Below are 24,859 nucleotides of genomic sequence, written 5' to 3'. Positions count from 1 at the left end.
CCCCCGTGGCCGTTTTGCTCCTACTCCCTCGTGTAGTCATAATAAAAGGGTATACACAGTATTCAATCACCAGTCAAGAATGTTATAAAACAGGTAGGTTAAAAAGGAAGTGGAATGTACATACAAGTCGCAAAATATAACAGGAGTTAGAGGGGGGGCCCGGTTATGTTATGTTATGTTAATAACATTTATTAGGCGCAACAGCTGCCCCAGCAAAGGGGCGTCCTGGCGCCAGATCATGTACACAACACAACAGATCAGAGCTGAAAAGAGGGTAAATCAGATAACAGGGGAGAACAAGTGGGTTTTGATGGCCCGTCTAAAAAGAGTCAGACTATTAAGGGCGCGAATGTGCACAGGAAGGGAGTTCCACAAATCAGCCGCCAGAACACGGAAGGAACGTCCTCCCATCCTGCTCAGCCTGAACCTAGGCTTACTCACCAGATGGAGTGATTCAGATCTGAGGGACCGCGTGGGGACATACGAAGAGATGAGGCCCACCAAGGCGGGGGGAGAAGAAAGCTTCAGAATCTTAAATGTCAGACAGAGAGCCTTAAATTTGATTCTCTGTCTGACCGGAAGCCAGTGAAGAGAGGTCAGAACAGCCGAGACCGAACAACGTCTTGGAAGGCCAACAATGGCCCGTGCAGCAGCATTCTGCACCCTCTGAAGCCTAGTGGCCTCCGCCTGGTTGACTCCTAGCAGCATGGCGCTCCCGTAGTCAATCCGGGAAAGGATGGAGGCCTGAACCACCAGTTGCCGAGTGGGAGGGTCGAAGAATTTGAGGACTGGTCTCAGTCCTCGCAGAATACCATAACAGGTAGCTGCTGTCTTCTTCGTGTGGCTGGTAAAAGATAGATTAGAATCCAGCCAGACCCCCAGATTTTTAACTTCGGCCGCTGGGAGGGGGGTCACCCCTAGTTCGGAAGGCCACCACTGATCTCTCCAGAGGTCCGCCTGCTTCCCTACGATCAGGACCTCGGTCTTCTTGGCATTAAGCTGTAAGCAGTTATTACGCATCCAGCTAGCCACAGCTGTAAGTCCTGCCCGGAATCTGAGCGCAGTCACCTCAGGGTCCCCACTGAGTGTCACCGCCAGCTGCGTGTCATCGGCATACGATGTCATGGTGAGGCCAAATTGCCTGACGACAGCAGCCAGCGGCTTCACATACAAGTCCGGTCTCGCTCGGTCTTTAACGGGCTAAAACGGGCCCGCCCTTGGCCCGGGCTTAGCCCGGCGCCGCCCGCGCGTGTCCCGCGACGCGGAGGAAGCGCCGTTGATTTAAGCGCCTCTGGGCGCGGAAGTGGGTGGGCGGGTGAAGGACCCGCACAGGCTGCTGGGGGCTGTAGTCCCCCCGATCGGCGGCAGCTGATGGTCTTGCGGGCGGCAGCGGGGGGGATGAGCCAAGGAAGACGAGGGTCCCGCAAGGGCAACTGGGCACAGGTTCGTAGGCAAGCAGGTATGGGTTTTCCAATGACCCCCGCTCCCCCCGAGGAAGCGCCGTTGATTTAAGCGCCTCCGGGCGCGGAAGTGGGTGGGCGGGTGAAGGGCCCGCACAGGCTGCTGGGGGCTGTAGTCCCCCCGCTTGGCGGCCGCTGATGGTCTTGTGGGCGGCAGCAGGGGGGACGAGCCAAGGAAGACGAGGGTCCCGCAAGGGCAACTGGGCACAGGTTTGTAGGCAAGCAGATATGGGTTTTCCAATGACCCCCGCTCCCCCCGAGGAAGCGCCGTTGATTTAAGCGCCTCCGGGCGTGGAAGTGGGTGGGCGGGTGAAGGACCCGCACAGGCTGCTGGGGGCTGTAGTCCCCCCGCTCGGCGGCCGCTGATGGTCTTGTGGGCGGCAGCGGGGGGGATGAGCCAAGGAAGACGAGGGTCCCGCAAGGGCAACTGGGCACAGGTTCGTAGGCAAGCAGGTATGGGTTTTCCAATGACCTCCCAGGACTCTGTTACAGTTTCACATTTGTTGTTACAATGGTCCAGGGAGCCGCAAAGGTGATGAAAATATGCAGATTCCTATGAATAGAATTTCCTGCACGATCACTGTTTCTTTTAATTCTCAATCTTTAAGTAGAATGAGCAACCCATATTTGTTATTTCAGGTTGGGGGTGTTGACTGGTGAGTATAGGGTCTTCTCTTTCTTTTATACACCCGATCACACAGCGAGAGATATACATCTAATTTGACTGATGGCTTGTTCTTGGTGTACAAAAGTGTTAATACTAAACCACCATAACCGTTTATATGGGCACTGATCTGTATATTGGTGACCGTCAATGAGTGCACAGTTAGCTTCAGGTACATGTGTTAATAAAAATTAGTTTGCTGTATCGGTCCTATTCCGTCATTTGGCGTCCGTGTCAGTCTGCACGTCGCCCTATTGAAACGCCTGTAACTAACTGTTCCTCTTGTTTTTCCGTCTTTTTTTGTGCCTTTCTGCCCTCTGTTCCACTCGTTGTTTCCTCGTTTTTTGTGCCTTTCTGCCCTCTGTTCCACTTGTTTTTTCCCTCGATTTTTGTGCTCTTCTGCCCTCTGTTCCACTCATTTTTCCCATTTTTTTGTGCCTTTCTGGCATCTGTTCCTCACGTCTTTCCCTAATTTTTTTGTGCCTTTCTGCCCTCTGTACCACTAATTTTTCCATCATTATTGTGCCTTTCTGCCCTCTGTTCCACTCGTTTTTTCCTCGTTTCTGTGCCTTTCTGCCTTCTGTTCCACTCGTTTTTTTGTGCCCTTTTGCCTTCTGTGCCACTCGTTTTACCCTCGATTTTGTTGCCCCTTTTTCCTCCTGTTACCTTCGTTGTCCCTCACCGCCCTCGCCGCTGCCTCCGCTGCGGCCCTGCCCCCCTGATTGCACACTGCCCATTCGCTGCCCCGCCTCCCGCATCCCCATATATGCCAGCCTAAGGCGAGCCCGTCTGCGCCCGTCTGTGCCTGGACCGCCCCAAGCGCCAGAACCCCTGCACCTGCCATGACGACTGCCACCACTACTACGCCAGCACTCTGCACGCTCTCAATTCCGGACGGATCCACACCTGCTTCAAGGCCGCCCCGAAATGCACACACGGCTCCTTCACCTTCCGGAACTGCAGCTACACCAGCCTCAGAGCCAACAAACCACCTGCCAAGAAAGACCCCAACCACCTCCGATGCATACTACTGAACACCTGCTCCACACGCAAGCATGCCGTCGAGGTCTGGGACCTGCTTGACACAACATCCCGGACGTCGCCTTCCTGACAGAGACCTGATTTAACGACTCCTCCGCACCTGATATCGCCATAGCCATTCCAGATGGCTACAAGATCACAAGCATAGACCGCACCAGCCGAGTCAGAGGAGGAATCGCCATCGTCGACAATAACAGCATCAGGGTCTCGACTAGCACCAACGACGCGCTCAGCACCGCCGAAAACATGCATTTTCAGATCCACACAGACGCTAATTCCACCCTCAGAGGCACCCTTGTCTACCGACCCCCCGGACCCTACCCCCAGTTCATCGACTCCATCGCCGACTTGATCAGCAGGCACGCCCAGACCTCCACCGACTACATCCTCCTCCTCAGAGACCTGAACTTTCACCTTGAGAACAACAACAACTCCACAACCCTGATCGATAACCTCGCCAACCTCGGACTGAAGCAACTCGTCACAAAGCCCACCCACTCCGCCAGCCACACGCTCGACCCAGTCTTTTCTTCAAGCCCTCAAGCCCATACGTCAGCCACACCGCCGAACTCCTCTGGACCGACAACCGCTGCATCCACTTCGCCTTCCAAAAACCCACGACACACCGCCGCACCCAACAGATCCCCCACCGCTGCTGGAGCAAAATTTCTGAAGACCAACTACACGCAAACCTCGCTCTAAGCCCACCCACCGAACCCTCCAACACCGCCGACGCTGCCCACAGCCTCAGATGCTGGATCGAGGACTGCGCCAACACCCTCACCCAGCTGAAGAAACCCTCCCACAGAGACACCAGCAAGAAGGCCCGCTGGTTCACCCCAGAACTCCTTGCCTCCAAGCAAGCCTGCCCGAACCTGGAGAAGAAATGGCACAGTGAACAAACTCCGGACAGCCACACAGCACACAAGGACGCCATCCGCAACCACCACCACCTCATCAGGGCGGCCAAGAGGGCCTCCTTCAAAGACTGCCTCGACAACAACGCACACAATAGCATGGAGCTCCTCAACATCGTGAAGGAACTCTCCAACCCCAGCTCCAACTCCAACGACATCCCGCCGTCGCAAGCCCTATGTGACTTCCTCGCCACCTTCTTCCACCGCAAGATAGCAGACATCCACGACAGCTTCAACACCCAGACAGCCCCAACATACAGCAACACAACAGACCCTCTGTACACCATCAACCACGACCCCCTGCTAGCCTGGGCCAGCGTGAGCATCGATGCCAGCATCAAGAACATGCGCTCAATCCACTCCGGCTCTCCGTCGGACCCATTCCTGCACCACGTCTTCAATAAAGCAAGCAGCACCATCGCACCCCACCTGCGCAACGTCATCAATCTCTCCCTCGATACTGCGACTTTGCCAGAGATCTGGAAACATGCTGAGATCAACTCCCTACTCAAAAAACCTAAGGCAGACCCAAGAGACCTCAAGAACTTCCGGCCCATCTCTCTGCTCCCCTTCCCGGCCAAGGTCATTGAGAACAGCTAACCCGATACCTCGAAGAGAACAGAATCCTAGACCCTTCCCAGTTAGGGTTCGGCAGCAACCACAGCACCGAGACTGCCTTCATCGCCGCCACCGACGACTTCAGGACCCTGCTGGACAACGGGAGACTGCAGCACTCATCCTCCTAGACCTCTCCGCCGCCTTTGACACCATCTGCCACCGCACACTACGTGCATGCCTCCATGCCGCAGGGATCTGAGACAAGGCTATGGATTGGACCACCTTCTTCCTCTTCGGCAGAATCTAGAGCGTCCACCTCCCCCATTCCGATCTAAAGCCTCCGAGATCATCTGCGGCGTACCCGAGGGATCCTCCCTGAACCTGACGCTGTTCAACATTTACATGGCCCCGCTCGCACACGTAGCCCAACAGCACGACCTCAACATAATCTCCGATGCTGACGACACTCAGCTGATCCTCTCCCTCACCAAGGTCTCCATCAAAGCCAAAGCCAACCTCCACGAAGGAATGAAGGCCATCGCCGACTGGATGAAGACCAGCTGTCTGAAGCTGAACTCGGACACGACGGAGGTCCTCATCCTCGGCTCCAACACTTCAGACTGGGACGACTCCTGGTGGCCGAGGGCACTGGGGGCAGCCCAGACACTCACCGACCATGAAAGCAACCTGGGAATCATCCTCAACTCAACGCTCTCAATGACCAAGCAACACTCTTGGTTCTTGCTATGACCCTGTAGCTCTGAACTGGGGGCCAGCCACAAGCCCTTGGAGTCACTCTGATAGTCCTTGGTTCAAGTTTCAGTTCCAGTCCTTCTTGCTCCTACAGCAGAGCAGTCCTCCTTAAAGCAGGGCAGCAGGACAGTCCTTTCGGCAGCGGTGCAGCAAAGCAAAGCAGTCTTTCTTCTGAGTCTTGCAGAGGACCAGATGGGATCTAAAGAGTTGGTCTGAGGCTCCATTACTTATACCTGGTGCCCACTTTGAAGTGGGTGAAACTTCTAGAGGTTCCCTCACTGATGTGTCTGGAATTTCCTTATTCCCTTCTCTGGCCTCAAATTGTCTGGGGTCACAATAGACTAGTGTGAAAATCTTTTTGAGTGTGCTGAGGCAGTTTTCTTGGAAGTGCAAGTGTTGTAGATGACAGCTCCACCCCTCCCCCAAACCTGCTGGAGATGGCCCATCCTGCCAACACCTAGTTTCTTAATTGTGTAACTCCCTGGGACGAATACGCAAAGGTTAAGAACCACTCACATCTTGTCATATGACTCCGTAGCAGGTTGCTGGCACCATATAGTTAGGAAAAGAAAGTACCAACTTTCTGAAAGCGTCTTTTTTTCAGATTTGTGACTTAAAATTCGACTTTACCTATACAGTGGGTTTTAAATTACAATTCTTTAAAGCCCTAGATGGCATTCCTAGCTACTACCAAAAAAGTGAACACTTATTAAATGCAATAAGTTAACCCAGTGCAATCCAAAGCGAGAGGTAAGCCTTGCAGTAGTGAAAAACGAATTTAAGAGTTTTTCACTACCAAGGCATGTAAATCTCAAAAGTACATATCCAACTTATTAAATTTCACCGCACACTGCCCTATAGGCGGTTTAGGAACAACCCATAGGGCTGACTTATTTGTATTAAAAATGAAGATTTAGGCCTGGCAAATGGATATTTTGCCATGTCGAAATGGCAGTTCAAAACTGCACACACAGGTTGCAGTGGCAGGCCTGGGACGTAGTTCAAAAGGCTACTTAAGTTGGTGACACAATCAGTGCTGCAGGACCACTATTAGCAATTCATTTACAGTACCTGGGTACATGTAAATTTTACTTTACTAGGGCCCTATATGTGAATTAAATATGTCAATTGTGTGTATGCCAATGTTACCATGTTTAAAGTAGAGAGCACAGGCACTTTAGCTCTGGTTAGCTGTAGTAAAGTGTTCACAGTCCTAATGCCAACAAAAACAGGTTCAGAACACATGAAGGGTGAAGACAAAACGTTTAAGGTGACCCTGCAGAGAGGGCCAAGTCCAACACTGTATAATAAATGTTAGTTTTTATTATAATGATTACAGAGCTTTGGGTCCCATATACTGTTAGATTGATGGATTTGCTTCTCAAAATCATAACATCTTTCCAATAATAATCCAATTGAGTGTCCTTACACATTTGAACCTTCATAATACTGTTATGTTTTCTTAATAAAATTATTTATGAAAAAGGCAATGTTAATTGCACTTTTAGAATTTGGGCCTGCAATAGTGTGGTGTTTATTATGACTCACATCTATGTGCTTTTAATTGTGCTATCCCACAGTACGGACAATTATACCTTACCATCTGACTGACAAATACAGTCCCTAAATGTGTTGTCTGGCAAACTTAATAACTAATGCATAACATAGGATTGCTATAGATGACATAAATTTGCATAGATTCATCATAGAATTTCTTTCAACAACAACAGTTTTATTTGTCTTTTACCATGCATACACAATGGCGTTTCTATCTGACTAGATTCCGGTTACAAATATTGTACTTTTTGGCTGCTTTTCCGAAACAAGGGGGCTGGTGTGAGAGACCGCCCCCTTGCCCATGTAATAATACAGCCCACCAATGCACAGTGCACTTTGTTCTCTTCTGTTCACTTTATAAATTCCCAAGGGATCGTTTTATCAAACCCCTTCTAAAGGATATTGGACCTTGTACATATATGGAAGGCTTCGAGTATCTGAGATCACTTCTATCTGTTGTTATATGTAGCTCTATGCTTAGTTTTATTAGATCTGCACTTTCGATTAGGAATCTTTATGAGCTATGATTTGTTTATTGACTTTATGTCGTTTTAAATATGATATTTTGATATTGTGAATACACTGCACTTTAAAATTCTCTTTTTTTCAGTGACCATGGAAGGCCGACGTGAAATATTATAACTTGTATTATTTAACGATCTATCTCATTAATATATAGTTTTCAGTGTTTATTGTTCGTGAATTTTGGAATTTTGAATATGATCTGTGAAATACCATTTGTGATTGAATGTATGATATTTATTATTTTAATAATATACTTTTATGATTCTTTTTTTTTAATCGAATAAAGTTATTAATTTTTTTTGAGTCACTATAAAGTTAATGAAAAATTGCATTATTATCTTATATAGATTACATTTTTTTAAAACAAAATATGTGAGTGAACGATATCTGTGCTACATAATTTTCTGGTACTACAATGTCATGCGTAGTTTAATAGTGATAGAAAAAATGGAGGTGCTACAGGAGAGCTATTTCATGTTATTATTCTATATTTCACTAAAATAGGGAGTCTTGAGTAAGACAGCTAAAAGACTCTTGTCAGCAGACACATGTACCTTTGTTATGTTTTTGGGTGATCTATAAATACACATTTGTAGACAAAACCTCTTTGTAGATGATGTCATACTGCGTTACATTTATTTTAATAAAAATGTATAGTCCATGACTATATATATGATATATGATATCTATACTACTATTATAAAGAGAGAACACACACCTTTGAGCCAGGTAAACTCGGGAACCACAGCGCCAATCAAAACACCCAATACATCATAGGAAACGTCAGGCTAAGCAGATGGTCATAGGCGATATACCATAAAAAAATATGCCTTAGAAGGGAAAAGTACGTTCTTTCAGAAAGTAGTCCCTTGGAAGTAGCGCCATGTCTGAGGTGGGCGTGTGCGTTTAATGCGTGCTGACATCACAATCACAGGTCCCACTCTGCCTATTGCCCTGTAAACAAGAGTGCGGCGCCAGCGCAGTGCGGCTCATCATGAATCACAATCGGCAGGGGGGCCGGGCTGCCCTCAATCCGATAGTACTGCAATTGTGTCAATCACCGACCGTGTCACCAGGGGGCCAGGATTAAATCCGGATGTGTGGCGGTAGAGTGCCGTCACATCCGGAGGAAAAGAAAGTAATTTAGCAGTCCGGAGGAACAGAAAGTAATTTAGCAGAAGCGGCGGGAAATTTGAGAGAGAGCAGGCTGGTCACTAGACAGCCTCTCTCATCAGCCAGTGATTATTACAATGGATCTGACTGCGGCCGCGCAGACAGGTGTGTGCATTTATTGAATGTTTCTTTGGAGTCAGCCTGATTTTGTAACTTTCAGCTGGTGCCCGTAAATGTTGGTTAAATGACTGCAGCTGAGCTGATGTCCGCGCTGGCGCCGCACTCTTCTCAGCCTTCTCAGTCATTCCCACGTGGACAAAGGTCTGGCCGCTGGTTAGACTCAGTCATGCGTAGGTGGAATGATTGGATTCCTGCAAGGCTCCTCACACCAAGGAGCTGGGCATTTGAGTACGCAGTGTGCGCCCTCCATCGCTGTTAAGTCAAATAGGTGGCAACAACAATAACATTGTTTTCGTTTTGTGCCTGTGCCTGGCGGTTCAGCCGAGCCTTGCCTCTGTTTGCTCTAACCTCCACTGGCTGTAACACTTAGTTTCGCAACCGGCGCGTGGTAAATATAACGAATACAGGACCTGGCAGTGCCTGTTATATATTTAATTTAGAGCGTCACTCAATTCAGCCTGACTGAGATCCTGTTACAGCTCCACTCTCCCAGGCTGCACTGAGCAGCGCGTCTTAGTTCGGAGCATGAGCCAGATCTCATTGATCATTACATGTTATTTACTATGCCTCATGTAAATTGAACTATACGGTAAGAGTCAGTCCCATCCGGTTTTTCGTTAATTGTGGTCAGGTGACGTCCAACTTTCGAGTGAACAGTAAGTTATATTTTATTACAGCGTTCCTGCTCTGCCAGAGCCTGTAGCTCACTGCTCTCAGGACGCTGCCCCAGACCTCTACACAGTTGACACAATGAGTGCAGCCAATACATTATTATTATTTATAAGCATTAAAGGACTGAAATATTATTACAGCCTGACTAACCCTATAGCACACTGACTGAATACATTCATTATAATTAGCACAAGACATCCTTACCGGGGCCTCTCAGCCTGCTTGGTCATGTCTTACATGTGACAGACCTGGACAAACTATTTGCCAATCGTTAGTGCCTTTTCATTTTTGGTGATTTACAGCATTTTCAAGATCTACTGAGAGTTTTTTGTTACTCAAATGGGTGTAATTTCAGATATTGATATGTTTACCTGGTATCCATTGCTTGATTTTGCTCATGAGACAGTGTCACTCATATTCGTTGAAATGTCACTCATAATTACACAGAAATTATAAAGTGTCACACATAGCAATCTGAAACCTTGGCAGCTATGCGCCATGTTAGTAAAGTAGTAAAGTGCTCGGAGAGCGGACAGGAGCGTGCTTCATTTTTGGTGATTTACAGCATTTTCAAAATCTTCTGAGAGTTTTTCGTTACTCAAATGGGTGTAATTTCAGATATTGATATGTTTACCTGGTATCCATTGCTTGATTTTGCTCATGAGACAGTGTCACTCATATTCCTTGAAATGTCACTCATAATTACACAGAAATTATAAAGTGTCACACATAGCAATCTGAAACCTTGGCAGCTATGCGCCATGTTAGTAAAGTAGTAAAGTGCTCGGAGAGCGGACAGGAGCGTGGCCAGAAGCGGGCAGGACAGGAGCGCCGAACCGGCAGATTACGGAGTTCTAAATGCCAAAAGCGGACAGGAGCGTGGGCAGAAGCGGGTAGGAGCGCCAAACCAACAGCCTCCGGAGTCAGGACAGGACTGTGGGCAGAAGCGGCCAGGAGCAACGAAACGAACGTGGCCAGAAGCGGCCAGGAGCAAGGAAACGGGGGCAAGTAAACACCCTGCGCACGTGATGCTGGTGAGTACGCTCTGCTGCTCCCGCTGCTGGCCGCTCTGCTGCGTGTCTCCTGCAGCGTAGCTGCCCCCAGCCCCCTTCTGCCCCGGACAACGTCGGGGCGGGCTGCTAGTATGATATGAAGGAATGAATTATTCTTATATCTCTAAAGACAGGGTTAGTACTTATGTCAAATGGGTAAACCTCTTTCAAATGTAACTATGACATTGGTTTCCCTTTCTTTATCACACAAAAATGTATATTTAAACAATATGGGTGAAGACAATAAAAAAAACAACAATGCAGCAATGTAGTATTTTGGAAGCCAAAACTCCTACTAGATTGTCCTAAGAGCATATATTCATTTGATATGAGTTACACTACCAGAAAGGATTTAATAAAAATTGTAATATATGAATACAAATATTCTTTGGGATGAGAATGAGATTATAGTGGTTAGCACTTACTTTGGTATTAGAAAATTGTTAAGTGCAGATGTTACATAAGGGCAAGTGTGTTTAGAGCCAACAATGTGTACTGTTTGGATATTTTTCTTGTCTCAGTTTATGTAACAAACTTGGTGAAATACAGTGAGGAAATGGTAGATTGAGATTAGGTAGTGGATGTCTTGAGTTGTAATAGATATAATATAGAAAGCATGTGTAAATAAATTGAGATTAGTGTGGAAAGTTTGGTTAGGGAACAGGAGTGGCAGAGCAGGTAGAGGATACAACTGTTAGTGATATAGAGGTAGTATTTGTTCTTACCAGGCTCCACTTTGCCTGTATTTGCCACAATGCCGTCCTTGTAGTGTAGGGACAACACCTTCTCCTCCCAGGGCATGAGGTTAAGGGACCTTGGAGAGCCACCATCATTTGCCAGGGTATCTTGGCATACCCTGGTAGCAAGGGAATGTACTGTCCATCGAACCTCGTTCCACCACTTACTCCTTCTGTGAGTGTCTGGTGTTAGAGGTGTCTGATGTTGCACCACTTTATCCACTGTTCTGGCCCACGTTTCCCTTCCCTGGCTCATGGTTCTCTTCTGTACCAATCCTCCAAACAGCTGTGGCTCTACCCTAAATATATCATCAGCCACAAGAGTTTACTCATTCTCTGAAATCTTGGCTGTCTTCTTCCAGCCAACTTTTGATTATTGTAGCAAAGAGCTGTGCTGCGTGCTGTGGTAAATGTTTTGTGTGGTATAAGTAGAGTCTTTTGTGGTGGGAGCTGCAGGTGTAGTTGATTAGTTGATTAAGCATGTGCATATTGATGGACATGTTGACATCAGAAACCATGTCCTCAGTTATTAGGATCACTCCATACCACTCTAATGGCCCACTCTAATGGCCCACAACCCTAAATATGGCATTGTATCAGTCAGTAGTAGATGGTGGGACCGACGGCAGAGACCTGAGATTCAGCTGACAGTCTATCCTCCACGAGGATGGTTTGCAGTCCGTCAGGCCAAACACTACACACAGCAGACGGAAATCCGTCAGTCTGACAGACGGATCTGTCCCTCTATGACCGAGGAATGATAGTCCGTCCTCCCAACTCTAAGTCAGGCTCTTGGTCTGGATGCAACTTCTGTTAACCATTCCATAGCTGTTCTATTGGGCTGCACATTTTACTTTATGCCCGTGTACATTGCAACTGTATTCAATTTGACTCTGACAGCCTGTCACACACAATAGTCAGAATCAAAGGCAAACTCTGAAATGCCATGACTAATGTTAAATGTTAAATCACTTCTACTTAAAGTATTGTGTTGTCATAAAGCTAAGGACCCTCTCGGTATTAGACATTTTTATCATGTTATATGATAGCACTTAACCATTTCTCTTGATCCACTCATGTTTAAGATGAGTCTTCACAGCATGCCAGTGTTTTCGACTTTGATCTTTATCTAACTAAGCCGAGGTTAACACTATTTTTCTCATGAGTGCTATAAACATAAGGATGCTGTACTCTAAGGGCAACCATTTCCTGCTCCTTTTGCTCAGTGAACGATCCACAGCAGACAAAATGCTCCAAATTTCATGTTTATCCAACAGCTAGGTGCATCGAATATATAGAGTATAATTTTTGTTGCCATTTTTATTTTAGTTCAGCCTTTTTAAAACTGTCTTACATGTATAGCACAAGCATTATCCATGCGGATATCAGAGCACATTACACATGTTCAGAATGCAAAGACAAATGGAAAAAAATTAAGGCTTCCAAGATATTGGAGAGATGAGCGCAAAATATAGATGCAAATGGATACAGAGGTGGACTCACAATTATCATAGCAAGAACAACCACTAAAACAATGATATCAAGCAGTAGTCATGGGAGTAATTGACGAATAAAGAGATGTACTTTGTAACATTGACTTTCTGGAACTGAATCAGTGCCAAAGGCCCTGTGATATCACTTACTGCAACACCATCAGGATGTAAATTACCTTTGACAAGACAGCACACCACAGAAACCCCACCAGTTTGTGAGTGTGAAAGTGTCTGCTTTAATGAAACATACCCCTGGCACATTACCTTACACACTATGATTAGCACCTTATCTAGAAACAACAAAACCCTGTAGAGAAAGAATAAAACTGGGGAAGCTTGCTCCGCCAACAAGGCAGCAACCACGGCGCAACACCAACTCATCAAATAAACAAAGAGACACTTCTTCCAAGACAGAATCTGCTCCAGCTCCCACAACCCCAAGGAACTTTTCGTCATCATACAACAATTTGCCTGATCCAACAGCGAAATAGCTGACGTCCCACCCTCCCAAGACCTCTGCAGCAAACTCAGCTCCTTATTTCACCTCAAGATCAAGATGCTCTGCGACAACTTTGACGACCAAGACCACTGCATCGCTCCAACTCCCACCCCGAGCAATGCCATCCAACAGACCCATCCTCACCTGGATTCTCTCACCACAGAAGTCAACGTTAAGCCAATAAAAAACATCCACTCAGGAGCACCAACAGACCCCTAACCACCGCACATCTTTCACAGGGCCACCACTGCCATCACACCTGAACTACGCCAAACTATCAACTGCTCCCTCAAGACCGCCACATTCCTCGAGAATTGGAAACACTGATGACAATCCCCTCTTAAAGAAGCCCTCCGCAGACCCGACAAATCTTAAGAACTTCAGACCGATCTCACTACTTCCTTTTGCCTCCAAAATCATTGAAAAAGCCGTCAACACCCAGCTAGCACACTTCATGGAAACCAACAACATCCTAGACGCCTCTCAATCCGGATTCTGCAGCAACCACAGCACAGAGACTGCCCTCATAGCCACCACCAACAACATGTGCCCCCTCCTCGACCAAGACCGCACAGCAGCTCTCATCCTTCTGAACCTTTCAGCAGCTTCCGACACAGTCTCCCACTGCACACTAGCCTCCAGGCTCCACAACAATGGCATTCAAAGCACAGGCTTAGACTGGATTTGATCTTTCCTCTCAGACAGAACACAAAGAAAAAGACTCCCGCCCGACAGACATCAGATGCGGAGTACTCCAAGGATCCTCCCTCAGCCCCAAGCTCTTCAAAGGCTAGACGGCCCCCTTCACAGCCATCGTCAGAGACCACGGACTCAACATAGTCTTATTCACCAATGACACCCAGCTCATCCTCTCCCTCACCAAGGAATCCAACATCACCATTCCTAATTTCCAAGAAGGGATAAAAAAAATGTTGCAACCTGGATGACCAACAGATGGCTTAAGCTCAACTCAGAGAAAACAGAAGTCTCCATCCGTGGCTTCACCCCGTCAGCATGGGATTACACCTGGTGACCTCCTGCCCTCAGAAACCCACCCACCCCAATAGACCAGGCACGCAACCTCGCCATCTTACTCGACTCTTCACTTTCCATGAACCGTCAGAACAATGCCATTTCCTCCACATGTTCAACACCCTCTGCATATTTTGCAAGAGCTTCAAATGGTTCCCCCCTGACTCCAGGAAGACTGTCACCCACGCACTCATCACCAGCAGACTAGACTATGGAAACGCCTTCTATGCTGGAATCAACAAAACACTCCTGCCCCAACTCCAGACCGTCTAGAATTCCGCAGCCAGACTTATCCTTAACATCCTGCGACATGACCACATCACCCAACACCTCCGTGACCTCCACTGGCTTCTCATCAAAAGAAGAATAACTTTCAAACCGCTCAAACACACCTACAAAGCCCTCCAAACCACAGGACCCCGATACCTCAATGAACAAATCTCATTCCACGCTTCAAAGAGAAACCTCCGCCCCAACGAGCTCGCCCTAGCCACGGGCCCTCGCATCCACATGGTCAGAGCAAGTGGCAAATCCTTCTCCTACCTCACAGTCAAGACGTATAACAAACCCTCCCCTCGCACCTGACGAAGCACCAAACTGCACCAGTTCAGGAAGGTCCTCAAGACTTGGCTCTTCAAATGACCAATAGAGCAGCTCGTATCCCCCAGCGCCTTGAGACCCTCATGGGTGAGTAGCGTGCTCAAAAAAACCCTGATTGATTGATTGATTGATTTACAAACAGGAATACCTTATATAATACTACCCACCCACCACCGCCGCCTCTAAATTTACACAAAAGCAGTTCCACAAGATCTTATACCAAGCACTCCGCTTAGCTTTTGCCCTGAACAACACTCTTTCCAACAACTTCTGTTTTTACCAAAGCAACCTCTGAACTGTCACAGCTCCTGCCTGCTGCTTCCATGAGCTGACCTGCCTGTTGCGTCTGCGTGGTTCCCGTGCACACTGTGCCACTGAAACCAAGTTGTACCTGTAGGATAATCCTATAACTAGGGTGAAACTGGTCCTGAGTTGTTTGTTTTCCGGTTCAGGCAGGACCTGATTTGGCAGTTCATGCTGGACCTTTCCAATTGGAGCAGGGTCACGTCTGATTTGCAAATGGCATTTGGATGCGCGATGAGGTCATTAGGACGTGCGAGGATGCTTGTCGGTAAGATCGAGTTGCCGAACACGCAGAACTGCAATCTGGCACAGAATAACTCGCAAGCATGGGCTGGACAATTGAAAAAACAAGATGGCCACGCCCATAGCCCACCTCATGGGTAACTTTGCATGCTACACATCCCGAGCATGCAGGCAGCGCCCCGAACAGGTCGAGCAAGCTACTACGCAAGCTCGCGCAGCTACGCAGAGTGCAAGAGCAACCTTGCGTAGCTCCGCGGAGTGCGGCTACGCGAACTACGCCCACCCTTAGTCCAAACTGAGGTGACATGGTGTGCAAAATAACAGTAGACTGGGAAGCGGCATGAGTGATTACCAGTGGCTGAGATTAATCCAAGCATTCCGTCCATCACTTTATTGTTTACTTTAGTGTGTTGACTTAAGTGGCAGGTATGCCCAGACATGGCCCGTGCACCCTGTGTCGCTGGTACCAAGCTGTACCTGTCTAATGAGCCCATAAATAGGGCTAAACCAGTATTGGGTTGCTTCAGGGAGCACCTTTCTTGTCAGGTCGGGCTGGACTGTTCCGATTGGAGCAAGGTCAAGATTGATTTTCATATGGCCAGGGCCAAAATAATGTGACATGGTCTGCAGAATAATGATGGATTGGGATGTGGCCCAAGTGATTACCAGCGGTTGAGAATAATACAAAACGAGTGCAACAGCGAGCCACAGCACCAACCGCACCAACCGCACCACCCTCCTTGTTCCAAACAATCCTTAGGATATATTCTATACCACCTTCACAAACACTGCTCCTGCTGTTTCAAAAGATGCAACCGAAAGTTTAGCAAAGTGCAACATAAACACATTGAGTGCACCGCCAAGTCAATATACAATAGATATCAATCCAAGTAATCATATGTAATACAAAAGTAATCTTTGATTTTCCTAATTATGTCACGAGACAGCCAACGCGTTTCATTCACTGCAAGTGAACATTAGGGCTGTAGAACATATACATGCAAAGTGTAAAGCTACAAACATAAAACACACATATAATACAACAGACAATATACATTTTCATAATACTAACAATGAGCAATATATTGACTTAATACAAAATATACAAAACGCAATATACAAAAGACAGAAAACAAGAGGGAAATTAAGGAAGGAATAGCATACTATCTACACAATTAACGAATAACAAAACAATATGACAGGTTTATTTAAAAGTCAGTAACAAAAGTCAATAGACAAACAAATAAAACAATTACTAAAAGCAGGGTCTGGCTTATATGTTTTGTCCATTATTTTTCAAAAATATAATCTTATGTTAAAAACATATAAAAAAAGATCAACTTTTACACATAATGTCCACAACAAGATGAAAAGAAAGAAGGGAGGGTGAGTTAATATACTGAAAAATACCCAATATCGTGTGGAGATAAATATAGGGAAAACATACCATGTCATTTTATCCATCAAAATGTTTGTAGCGGTAAAATACATCTTTAATTTGTCTCTAATTTATTCTCTTACACAAGTATGACTCGTCACATGTTCATTTGTGATACTGTGCGGATATGACCATCAGGGACATGTATGTATAAATCTCATGGGGCAAATACAATCACAGTGCAATTTTCTTGTGTCTTTTCATCAAGTGTGTTCAGAATTTATAATTGCAATAAATAACCCCACAGAAGTAAACATATATAGATGAAAATAAAACACAAAATCATCTGAGCCATAAACATAAATGTACTCAGGCAATGTTAAAAATATCACAAAATATTTTATTCACTGTATATGTCTTTTTGGACATACACCCAACGACCTGCTTTATTTTCAACTAGCAAAAACAACAAGTGATGGACGGAATGTAGATCAATGTCACACATTCCCCCAGTCAAAAGATCTGGGCCCAAATCCATCGTTTTTTTGCACTCCACACCACCCTGGGTTAGACAATGGCGATATGCAAATCAGCTCTGACCCTGTTGCCCCATGGGAACAGTCCAGTCCGAACTACAAAAGCCATGTCCTTCCCAGAACGGAATCAAGCATCCGAGGACCGGACCGGTTTCGAGGTAACACCTCTCATCAGCCCGGCTAGCTTGACTCCAAGTGGTGTGGAGTGCCTGGGACCCACGTCTGGGCATCCCCAGCGCACTTAGGGCGGCAATTGCAAAAACAACAAGTGATGGACGGAATGAGGATCAATGTCACACATTCCCCCAGTCAAAAGATCTGGGCCCAAATCCATCGTTTTTTTGCACTCCACACCACCCTGGGTTAGACAATGGCGATATGCAAATCAGCTCTGACCCTGTTGCCCCATGGGAACAGTCCAGTCCGAACTACAAAAGCCATGTCCTTCCCAGAACGGAATCAAGCATCCGAGGACCGGACCGGTTTCGAGGTAACACCTCTCATCAGCCCAGCTAGCTTGACTCCAAGTGGTGTGGAGTGCCTGGGACCCACGTCTGGGCATCCCCAGCGCACTTAGGGCGGCAATTGCAAAAACAACAAGTGATGGACGGAATGTAGATCAATGTCACACATTCCCCCAGTCAAAAGATCTGGGCCCAAATCCATCGTTTTTTTGCACTCCACACCACCCTGGGTTAGACAATGGCGATATGCAAATCAGCTCTGACCCTGTTGCCCCATGGGAACAGTCCAGTCCGAACTACAAAAGCCATGTCCTTCCCAGAACGGAATCAAGCATCCGAGGACCGGACCGGTTTCGAGGTAACACCTCTCATCAGCCCGGCTAGCTTGACTCCAAGTGGTGTGGAGTGCCTGGGACCCACGTCTGGGCATCCCCAGCGCACTTAGGGCGGCAATTGCAAAAACAACAAGTGATGGACGGAATGTGGATCAATGTCACACATTCCCCCAGTCAAAAGATCGGGGCCCAAATCCATCGTTTTTTTGCACTCCACACCACCCTGGGTTAGACAATGGCGATATGCAAATCAGCTCTGACCCTGTTGCCCCATGGGAACAGTCCAGTCCGAACTACAAAAGCCATGTCCTTCCCAGAACGGAATCAAGCATCCGAGGACCGGACCGGTTTCGAGGTAACACCTCTCATCAGCCCGGCTAGCTTGACTCCAAGTGGTGTGGAGTGCCTGGGACCCACGTATGGGCATCCCCAGCGCACTTAGGGTGGCAATTGCAAAAACAACAAGTGATGGACCTAATGTGGATCAATGTCACACATTCCCCCAGTCAAAAGATCTGGGCCCAAATCCATCGTTTTTTTGCACTCCACACCACCCTGGGTTAGACAATGGCGATATGCAAATCAGCTCTGACCCTGTTGCCCCATGGGAACAGTCCAGTCCGAACTACAAAAGCCATGTCCTTCCCAGAACGGAATCAAGCATCCAAGGACCGGACTGGTTTCGAGGTAACACCTCTCATCAGCCCGGCTAGCTTGACTCCAAGTGGTGTGGAGTGCCTGGGACCCACGCCTGGGCATCCCCAGCGCACTTAGGGCAGCAATTGCAAAAACAACAAGTGATGGACGGAATGTGGATCAATGTCACACATTCCCCCAGTCAAAACATCTGGGCCCAAATCCATCGTTTTTTTGCACTCCACACCACCCTGGGTTAGACAATGGCGATATGCAAATCAGCTCTGACCCTGTTGCCCCATGGGAACAGTCCAGTCCGAACTACAAAAGCCATGTCCTTCCCAGAACGGAATCAAGCATCCGAGGACGGGACCGGTTTCGAGGTAACACCTCTCATCAGCCCAGCTAGCTTGACTCCAAGTGCTGTGGAGTGCCTGGGACCCACGTCTGGGCATCCCCAGCGCACTTAGGGCGGCAATTGCAAAAACAACAAGTGATGGACCGAATGTGGATCCTAGAGCTGATTTGCATATCGCCATTGTCTAACCCAGGGTGGTGTGGAGTGCAAAAAAACGATGGATTTGGGCCCAGATCTTTTGACTGGGGGAATGTGTGACATTGATCCACATTCGGTCCATCACTTGTTGTTTTTGCAATTGCCGCCCTAAGTGCGCTGGGGATGCCCAGACGTGGGTCCCAGGCACTCCACACCACTTGGAGTCAAGCTAGCCGGGCTGATGAGAGGTGTTACCTCGAAACCGGTCCGGTCCTCGGATGCTTGATTCCGTTCTGGGAAGGACATGGCTTTTGTAGTTCGGACTGGACTGTTCCCATGGGGCAACAGGGTCAGAGCTGATTTGCATATCGCCATTGTCTAACCCAGGGTGGTGTGGAGTGCAAAAAAACGATGGATTTGGGCCCAGATCTTTTGACTGGGGGAATGTGTGACATTGATCCACATTCGGTCCATCACTTGTTGTTTTTGCAATTGCCGCCCTAAGTGCGCTGGGGATGCCCAGACGTGGGTCCCAGGCACTCCACACCACTTGGAGTCAAGCTAGCCGGGCTGATGAGAGGTGTTACCTCGAAACCGGTCCGGTCCTCGGATGCTTGATTCCGTTCTGGGAAGGACATGGCTTTTGTAGTTCGGACTGGACTGTTCCCATGGGGCAACAGGGTCAGAGCTGATTTGCATATCGCCATTGTCTAACCCAGGGTGGTGTGGAGTGCAAAAAAACTGTGGATTTGGGCCCAGATCTTTTGACTGGGGGAATGTGTGACATTGATCCACATTCGGTTCATCACTTGTTGTTTTTGCAATTGCCGCCCTAAATGCGCTGGGGATGCCCAGACGTGGGTCCCAGGCACTCCACACCACTTGGAGTCAAGCTAGCCCGGCTGATGAGAGGTGTTACCTCGAAACCGGTCCGGTCCTCGGATGCTTGATTCCGTTCTGGGAAGGACATGGCTTTTGTAGTTCGGACTGGACTGTTCCCATGGGGCAACAGGGTCAGAGCTGATTTGCATATCGCCATTGTCTAACCCAGGGTGGTGTGGAGTGCAAAAAAACGATGGATTTGGGCCCAGATCTTTTCACTGGGGGAATGTGTGACATTGATCCACATTCGGTCCATCACTTGTTGTTTTTGCAATTGCCGCCCTAAGTGCGCTGGGGATGCCCAGACGTGGGTCCCAGGCACTCCACACCACTTGGAGTCAAGCTAGCCGGGCTGATGAGAGGTGTTACCTTGAAACCGGTCCGGTCCTCGGATGCTTGATTCCGTTCTGGGAATTACATGGCTTTTGTAGTTCAGACTGGACTGTTCCCATGGGGCAACAGGCTCAGAGCTGATTTGCATATCGCAATTGTCTAACCCAGGGTGGTGTGGAGTGCAAAAAAACGATGGATTTGGGCCCAGATCTTTTGACTGGGGGAATGTGTGACATTGATCCACATTCGGTCCATCACTTGTTGTTTTTGCAATTGCCGCCCTAAGTGCGCTGGGGATGCCCAGACGTGGGTCCCAGGCACTCCACACCACTTGGAGTCAAGCTAGCCGGGCTGATGAGAGGTGTTACCTCGAAACCGGTCCGGTCCTTGGATGCTTGATTCCGTTCTGGGAAGGACATGGCTTTTGTAGATCGGACTGGACTGTTCCCATGGGGCAACAGGGTCAGAGCTGATTTGCATATCGCCATTGTCTAACCCAGGGTGGTGTGGAGTGCAAAAAAACGATGGATTTGGGCCCAGATCTTTTCACTGGGGGAATGTGTGACATTGATCCACATTCCGTCCATCACTTGTTGTTTTTGCAATTGCCGCCCTAAGTGCGCTGGGGATGCCCAGACGTGGGTCCCAGGCACTCCACACCACTTGGAGTCAAGCTAGCCGGGCTGATGAGAGGTGTTACCTCGAAACCGGTCCGGTCCTCGGATGCTTGATTCCGTTCTGGGAAGGACATGGCTTTTGTAGTTTGGACTGGACTGTTCCCATGGGGCAACATGGTCAGAGCTGATTTGCATATCGCCATTGTCTAACCCAGGGTGGTGTGGAGTGCAAAAAAACGATGGATTTGGGCCCAGATCTTTTGACTGGGGGAATGTGTGACATTGATCCACATTCGGTCCATCACTTGTTGTTTTTGCAATTGCCGCCCTAAGTGCGCTGGGGATGCCCAGACGTGGGTCCCAGGCACTCCACACCACTTGGAGTCAAGCTAGCCGGGCTGATGAGAGGTGTTACCTCGAAACCGGTCTGGTCCTCGGATGCTTGATTCCGTTCTGGGAAGGACATGGCTTTTGTAGTTCGGACTGGACTGTTCCCATGGGGCAACAGGGTGAGAGCTGATTTGCATATCGCCATTGTCTAACCCAGGGTGCTGTGGAGTGCACAAAAACGATGGATTTGGGCCCAGATCTTTTGACTGGGGAAATGTGTGACATTGATCCACATTCGGTCCATCACTTGTTGTTTTTGCAATTGCCGCCCTAAGTGCGCTGGGGATGCCCAGACGTGGGTCCCAGGCACTCCACACCACTTGGAGTCAAGCTAGCGGGGCTGATGAGAGGTGTTACCTCGAAACCGGTCCGGTCCTCGGATGCTTGATTCCGTTCTGGGAAGGACATTGCTTTTGTACTTCGGACTGGACTGTTCCCATGGGGCAGCAGGGTCAGAGCTGATTTGCATATCGCCATTGTCTAACCCAGGGTGGTGTGGAGTGCAAAAAAACGATGGATTTGGGCCCAGATATTTTGACTGGGGGAATGTGTGACATTGATCCACATTCGGTCCATCACTTGTTGTTTTTGCAGTTATTTTCAACTAGCAGCCCGTCCCGACGTTGTCCGGGTATGAATTGCTGCCGGCCAGTAGTATATTGTTTTGTAGGATTTCGTTTTGATAGCATTTCGTATCTGTAACAGGCCTGTGCAACGCTCCGATTCACAGTGCACTTCTGATGCACTTAAGAGTGTGCATTGAGTAGTCTGTGAACTCGAGTTTCCCTACTTTATTTTTCCTTTCAATATTATATAGCGCGAACTCGACAACATGGCATGAGCACAATTTACATTACAGAAGAACACATTCATTTGTGGTAGGCACGGGAAGACAAAGCGATTTGCCTGGAATCACAGGATGTTGAGCTGATGCCGAGATTCGAATGTAGCTCCCCAGCTCTAAAGTTCGCAATTGTAGAACTTGTGGCGAGAGGTGTGTCTAAAAGTGTATGTCGGTGCTGGCCATCAATGAGAGAGACCTGTGCATTTTCAAATCGGTGGTGAAAAAATATGAGTATGTTGCTGGAGATGTGGGCCGCAGTGCCACCAATGTACTTACCGGGGGAGGGTAAACACCCATTATTCCGCAACTTTCTTTCTGCATACCATCACTCTGCATACTTACATTACGAAAGTACCATGACTCCGCAAGCCATTATAACTTATGGCATTATATTTTATATGCTTTTACCACACATACATTTACAACAAAATTCATTGTAAATGCATGAATGGTAAAGCATGTTTTTTTTAATGTTTGGATAAGGTAAGTATGGGTATAAGGGTGTATGTTTTGGGGTACTGAGGTATATGTTTTGGGGTGTTTGGGTACTTTAAGGGTTCAGATATGGTTTTGGGTTATGGGGTACAGGGGTAGTTTTAGGGTTTAGGGATAGGTATGGGTTTTTGGGTACAGGGTTATTTTTAGGGTTCAGGGCTAGGTTTGGGTTTTGGGGTACAGGGGTATTTTAAGGGTTCAGGGCTAGGTTGGGTTTTGGGGTACAGGGGTATTTTTAGGGTTCAGGGCTAGGTTTGAGTTTTGGGGTACAGGGGTATTTTAGGGTTCAGGGGTAGGTTTGGGTTTTGGGGTACAGGGTTATTTTTATAGTTCAGGGCTAGGTTTGGGTTTTGGGGTACAGAGGTGTTTTTAGGGTTCAGGGGTAGGGTTGGGTTTTGGGGTAAAGGGGTATTTTAAGGGTTCACGGCTAGGTTTGGGTTTTGGGGTACAGGGGTATTTTAGGGTTCAGGGGTAGGTTTGGGTTTTGGGGTACAGGGGTATTTTTAGGGTTCAGGGGTATTTTTAGAGTTCAGGTGTATTTTTAGGGTTCCGGGGTAGGTTTGGGTTTTGAGGTACAGGGGTATTTATAGGGTTGAGGCCTAGGTTTGGGTTTGCGGTACAGGGGTATTTTTAGGGTTTAGGGATAGGTTTGGGTTTTGGGGTACAGGGTATATTTATAGGGTTAGAATGGGTTAGTGTTTAAGGGTGTTGGGGTATTTTAAGGAGTAAGGGTGGGTTATGATTAAGGGGTGCAGGGGTATTTAAAGGGAGCAGGGTGGACACCCGGAGCTGAAATGTACAGAATCTGGGAAGAAAAAACAATGAAATATTGGGTACAACGCTTGCTTTTTTTCCCGTAATCCCGCGCCCCGCACACGCCCCCAGCACACGCCCACAGCACACGATATGAGACATGGCATGAAGGGCGGAACGTACCACACGCCCCCAGCGTTTGTCACGCCCCCAGCACACGCCCACAGCACAACGCAGACACGCCCACAAGGGACCATTTTGCTGGCACGGTTCATTTACCTTTTAAATGTATATGGTGGGCGTCTGCATAGCCTATGTCCTTCTGCTGCAACTGCCCTTTCCAACGCTGTATTGGGTGTTGTGATTGGTGCTGTGGTTCCTGAGATTATTCGCCTCAAAGGTTTGGGCTCTCTCTTTATTATATGAGTATAGATAGATATAGATGTTAAGGCTCCAAATTCAATCATAGAAAGTCCTTTAAGAAAGATTTGTCCGGCACTTGATATATACAAATCAACAATCTATTCCAAAGCTTCAACATAAAAAAGAGGTTGTTCAAACAATGTGTTATAATTTAAATAATGCGTATCAATTATAAACGCTCTGTAATACCACATTGCATCGCAACCGGAAAAAGAAACCTGCAGCCCGTTTCATGCCCTGCAACTAAAGTGGTGCTTAATAACGTACCTACTCAAAGACCTAAGCAAACTACACCAGTGGACTGGAATGCGGCTGACCAGTGGCTGAGAATAATTCAAGCATTCCATTCATTGCTTTATCGTATCCCTCAGTGTGTTGACCGAAGTGGGACGGGTATGCCTGGACATAGTCCCATGCACACAGTGTCACTGGAACCAAGTTGTACCTGGCTGATTAGTCTATAAATAGGGTGAAACAAATATTGGGTTATAAGTGTTCTGATTCAGGTAGGACCTGACTTGGCAGTTTGGGCTGGACTGTTCCGATTGGAGCAGGGTTAAGGTTGATTTGCATATGGCTAGGGCCAAACAAAGGTGACATGGTGTGCAAAATAATGATGGATTGGGATGTGACCCAAGTGATTACCAGTGGCTGAGATGTATTCAAGCATTACATCCATCACTTTATTGTATACTTTAGTGTGTTGCCCTAAGTGGGATGGGTGTGCCCAGACATGGCTCCAGTGCACCGTGTGTCACTGCAACTAAGCTGTACTCAGCGGATGAGCCCATGTCAGGGGCAAAACCAGTCCTGTACTGCTTATGTTCCAGTTCAGGGAGGACCAGGCTCGGCAGTTCGGGTTGGACTGTTCTGATTGA

This window comes from Lissotriton vulgaris, chromosome 8 (genome assembly GCF_964263255.1).
Source record: "Lissotriton vulgaris chromosome 8, aLisVul1.2, whole genome shotgun sequence".
NCBI classification, from domain to species: domain Eukaryota; kingdom Metazoa; phylum Chordata; class Amphibia; order Caudata; family Salamandridae; genus Lissotriton; species Lissotriton vulgaris.
This window is presented reverse-complemented; position numbering follows the sequence as displayed.